This window comes from Citrus sinensis, chromosome 9, assembly GCF_022201045.2.
Source record: "Citrus sinensis cultivar Valencia sweet orange chromosome 9, DVS_A1.0, whole genome shotgun sequence".
In the NCBI taxonomy this organism is placed as follows: Eukaryota; Viridiplantae; Streptophyta; class Magnoliopsida; order Sapindales; family Rutaceae; genus Citrus; species Citrus sinensis.
Window position 1 is genome coordinate 10,230,414 of NC_068564.1, and position 5,749 is coordinate 10,236,162.

Genomic DNA, 5,749 nt, shown 5'->3' on the forward strand with positions numbered 1-5,749 from the left:
ATATTGTGTTATATCACACTGGAAGCAACCGCAATCAAAGGACTCGCGAAAGCTACGTAATTACTTGCGCAGAAGCTAGCGGAGATCTTTTCTGATTTGACGAACATGAAACTATTTGTGCAGGTAATTCATCAGGCCATATTAGGATGAATTGCATTTACAATTCTTATATTAATATATGCCTTTACGAACAAGTTTTCTGATTTGAAATTTTCAAGCAATAAGGAATGGTTGGAGGCTAGCATCGCTCCATTTCATGGCTGTATGATTGATGATGGGATGAGAAATAATAATCTTGATCTTCTTGTAGTCCCTCAATATGGCAGAACCACTGATGAATCTAGTTAAATGCAGTATTAAAGTAAAAGGATGTCAAGGGCACTATAGCCTATAAATTATGTGAGTGTATTTCAGTTTGCTTTATTTTGAATAATAAGATCTCTTGGGATAAATATACAAGAGATTTTCTTGTTCACATCCATGTACTTTGTTTTCTTTTATATAAATATATATGTAAATATATATTTATTTATAGGGTTCTATCACTTTGAGGTCACCCATGAGGGATGCATAACCAATAGCAAGTGATCATTTTGAGTTAGAACTCTATAATATCTTACAATATTATATTAAAAGATATTAAGTGATTATTAAGAAGATGATCGCTCCAACAATTGTTTAAGCTTATTAAGTGATCATTGAGAAGATAATCACTACTCTTAAAATGCTATAAATAGAGGGCAAATCCATAGAGAAAATAAGTTAAGAGAAGTTAAGCAAAAAATAAGTAAAGTGCAATTTGGAGAAAATTCAAGCCAAGAAAAGCTTAGAGGGTTCTTGCAATATGAATTGAGAGGATTTTCCGACTTTATGATCATCCTCCGACCATAAATCAATAGCGTAAACTTGGTTTATCGATTTTCCGCATATAATCCGGGTATGTGTTTAAATTTTGATTTTCAAGTTTTTATGTTGATTCTTGCCTGAAAATCAACATTGGTATTAGAGCTAAATAGGTTCCATTCTGATTTAAGCATGTAAAGCATGAGACCTAGCATGTTCTTTAAGAAATTTGATTTTTTCATCAAGAACACATATTAATGGCATGTAACAATTTACTTGTTTTTTATGTCATGCAACTGGATTAATAAACATATCAATGTGTATAGATTTCCATTAGGATTAATATGATCCATGTAATGAGTAAAATGAAAACCTAGGAAATGAACCTGTAAGTTTATTTTACTCATATCTTTTATGATACATAACATATGAATATGAAATTGGTATCATTAGAAAGAGTATGAAAAGATCTTTCCAACGGTATATCATATGCAAACTTCCGACATGTGGTTAGAGAGAACAGAGCTTTCAAAGTTCTGGTTCGGAATCTGGAAATTTTTTCTTAAGGTTGAAGATGATGATCGGTGAATACTGTAGCTAAAACTGTAGTGAATCTATAGCTAATACTGTAGCAAACTGTAGCGGGCCAAACCGACCCGATTTGGAGTTGAACCAATTTTTTTTAAAAGCCCACTCGCGGCATGGAGAGTGTAATACACGCGTTGCCTTCTCGATTGAATTTTGAGGTGCCGTTTGCGGCGACTATTTCAATTTTTTATTTTCTATTTTACTGAAATTTAAAAAATTAATTTATAAAATTTTTATATATTTAATTTCAATTTTATTCAAATAAATGCTTCACAATTAGAGAATAATACTTTATGCAAGTATTAAAAATATGAAAAAATATTTTTTGCATATGATAATACATCCTTAAGAGGGTTGTGCTTCAGTGGAAGCATAACAAAACTACTTGAAACATAAAATAAGAATAATCCTAGCGTAGTAATATGGATGAATTGCATGTCTTGGAAAATTCTGACAAAAGGGCAAGAGCTTAAGAAACTTTGGTACTTAGAGTGATTTTTAAATCTCCACCATCTTCCTGCGAATTTTCCTGGTGCACTATCCACGTGAACAGATGCATGATGGATGTATTCTTATGGCATGTTTTTATAAAGTGGGAGTTCTCTTATTGTTAAAATTCTAAGGGAATAAATAATAAATGAATTAATATTTTGCGCAATGTGCTAAAATTATGTTAACTTAATATTTGGAAAGGATGATGATTGGAAGCCTCGACGACTTTTCGAATCCAATCTTTACATTAAACTTATCATATTTTGGATTATTTGTTTGCAGCAAAATAATTAAATATGTGTAAGTAAAATCAAGAAGTTTTTTTCTTATCTCCGTGTTTTGTGTTTTTCTTAGAAGAAATGGCAACAAACAGTGTTGTGGCTGAATTAAACAAAGGAATTAAACTGAAAGGTAACAATTATGATATTTGGTACTGTAAAGTTCAAAACCTCCTTGAATTACAAGACTCACTAGAGGTAATTACAAACATTATGACATAAAAAAGATCTTGAAGATTATGGAGCTTGGAAAATAAAAAATCGTAGTGCGCGCATTTTGTTGCTGAGCACTATGGAAGATAATTTTATGTGTGAGTATGAAGAATACCAAACGGCTCACCAAATATGGAATGCCTTGAAAGAAAAGTATGGTGGTACTTCTACCACTAAACTTAGAAGACTCACTATTAATTTGACACTTACAAACTGCGCCCCAATACTTTGATGGAGCAGCATTTAAGAGAAATGTCACTTTTAATAAGAGAGTTAAAAAATGCTAATAGCATTATAATTGATGAACAGCAAGTTCAGACAGTTATTCAATCTCTTCCAGACAGTTGGGAGCATATGAAAGTTAACATGACACATAATGAGAGTGTCAAGACGTTCAAAGATATTCAATGTCACTGGAAGTTAGATGATGAGCGCCTAGTGGCAGCTAAGTCTTCTGCTCAACTTTATATGTCTAATACCAACTAGCGAAAAGCTTCGGGCTTTAAACGCAAAAGAGGAGGTAAAATCTCCTCTCAAAGTAGGAAGAAATCTGATCAAGGGCAAACCAGTTTGGGTAAGCGCACACGAGGTAAACGCGCTGGTCAGAAGAAGGATATGAGGAAAGTGACATGCTACAATTGTAGCAAACTTGGCCATTTAGCTCGTGATTGCACTGAGCCGAAAAAGGTACATACTAAATCCACAAATTTACATAACATGTATGTAATAGGCTCCATTTATATGACTGAAACTCATCCTTTGTGGATTGTAGATTCAGGAACAACGGAACACGTAGCCAATGAACGTGGAGCCTATGTGAAATATCGTCAATTTAGTCAATGGACTAAGTGGATATACGTGGGGAATAACTCAAGGGTTCAAGCTAAAGGGATTGGCACTTGCAAATTACAATTGTATGGTGGCCAAATGCTTTATCTCCACGATATGTTATGTGCACCAGAGATCCGACGGAACTTAGTTTCTGTCACTGTACTTCTGAACATGAGATATCATGTGATATTCCATGATGTTTGTATGCAATTAGTTCTTAATAAAACTCTAGTCGGAACTGGTTATTTACTTAATGGTTTTATGATTTTGAATGTAATTAATCGGAATTATAATCAAGATTATTTTTCATTAATCACATCTTCTAATTCTGTGGATGTTAATATATGGCATGCCAGACTAGGACATATAGGCAAGACAGAATGCATCGATTATCTAGAGAGGGCTATTTGGGCTCACTAGATAAAATAGAATTGCCTATATGTGAGAGTTGTCTAGCTGGAAAAACAACAAGAAAACCATTTGGTAAAGAAACTAGAGTTGAAAGTTCTTCGCAAATTATTCACTCAAACATTTGTGGTCCAATGAGTGTAAGGGCCAAACATGGCGCCTCATATACATTCATTGGAAATCTGAAGCATTAGATTGCTTTAAAAAAAATTAAATTAATTGGAAATCAATTAGACAAAACGATCAAAGTTTTAAGAATAAACCGTGGACGTGAATATCTTTCTGAACAGTTCAAGGAATTGTGTCAAGAGAAAGGTATTAAGAGACAGTTAACTCTTTCTGGGACTCTACAACAAAATGGTGTTGCAGAAAGGAGAAATAGGATGTTACTTGAGATGGTTAGGTCTATGATGACTCAAGCAAATCTCCCAATATCCTACTAGGGAGATGCATTGCTGACTACTACCTACATACTTAATCGAGTCCCGAGTAAGTCAATTAGTTCCACTCCATATGAGCTATGGACAGGGAGAAAACATGTTCTAACTCATTTGCGACCCTGGGGGTCTGCAGCTTATGTTCACAATCCTTCTCATACACATGGAAAATTGGGTGCAAGAGGAAAAAAATGTATTTTTATAAGATATCCTGAGCACTCAAAAGGGTATGTATTGATTGGTGAACGTGATGATGAAACTATAACTGGACTAGAATCATGAGATGTAATATTCTTAGAGAATGAATTTCCTAGCATAACAGATGTTGACAAAGATATTCGTTTATATGAAATGAATGATCCACTGAGTATTGTCAATCGAATTGAGGAAAACCCAGATTTACCTGGGATTTCTGATCCTAATGGGAGTTAACCATTTTATGGAATGACTTCACAGGATGCCTCAATTCGAAAGAGTAATTGTATTTCCATCCCACGTCGTCGTTTTGAGATTGAAGGGGAGGCATTTATGGTTGCTTTACATGATAGCAATGAGCCAAGAACTTTTAGTGACACTTTTAGTGACGCTATTGCATCATCTGCTAAGGAATTATGGATAAAAGCAATGAATGAAGAGATGGAGTCCATGAAATCAAACCAGGTTTGAGACTTGGTTGATTTACCACCTAAACGAAGAACCATTGGAAATAAATGGGTTCTACGTATAAAACGAAAGGCGGATGGCACAATTGAGAGATATAAGGCACGCTTAGTAGCGAAAGGATATACCCAACAAGAAGGTATAGACTATGAGGAAACGTTTTTCCCAGTGGTAAGGTTTGCCTCAATACGATTGATTCTAGCCATCTTTGCACATATGGATCTTGAATTACATCAAATGAATGTTAAAATAGCATTTCTCAATGGAGAACTGGAGGAAGAAATATACATGGATCAGCCTGAGGGTTATATATTGCAAAACCAAAAGCGCAAAGTTTGCAAGCTTAAGAGGTTAATATATGGGTTGAAACAATCCTCCAGACAATGGTATCTTAGGTTTCATGAAGCCATAATTTCTTATAAATTCTTGATAACCGAAGAAGATCATTGTGTATATGTTAAAAGATCAGAAGAAAACTTTGTTATCTTATCTCTATATATGGATGATATTTTGTTGGCTAGAACAAATCTAGAGTTTGTCAAAATCATTAAAGAATGGTTATCCTCAAATTTTAAAATGAAAGATATGAGCGAAACAACTTATATTTTAGGAGTTAAAATTCATATGGATCGTTCAAAAAGACTTTTATCTCTTTCACAAGACACATACATGAAGAGAATTCTTAAACGATTCAATATGTCAGATTGTAAACCTATGGATACTCCTATTTCAAAAGGACAAACTCTAAGCCTTGAAATGTGCCCTAAGATTCCTGAAGAACTAAAAGCAATGGTGCGAGTTCCATACTCGAGTGCTGTTGGCAGTCTTATGTACGCTATGATGTGTACTAGGCCAGATATTTGTTATGTTGTGGGGTTAGTTAGTCGATACCAATCAAATCAAAGATGAAAACATTGGAATGCAGTCAAGAGGGTTATTGCGTATCTAAAAGGCACTACCGACTACTCTTTATGCTATCAGGGAGGTGATTTGCGCCTA

General features: G+C 34.3%; 1 long non-coding RNA gene across 1 annotated transcript; it reads left to right on the forward strand.

Moving 5' to 3' along the window:
• The first annotated feature begins 774 nt into the window (after nucleotides 1–774).
• On the forward strand, nucleotides 775–3,494 carry LOC127899976 (uncharacterized). The gene is made up of 2 exons (XR_008051846.1): nucleotides 775–3,101; nucleotides 3,187–3,494. It is a non-coding gene; the product is annotated as an uncharacterized LOC127899976 (long non-coding RNA).
• Nucleotides 3,495–5,749: the final 2,255 nt, after the last annotated feature.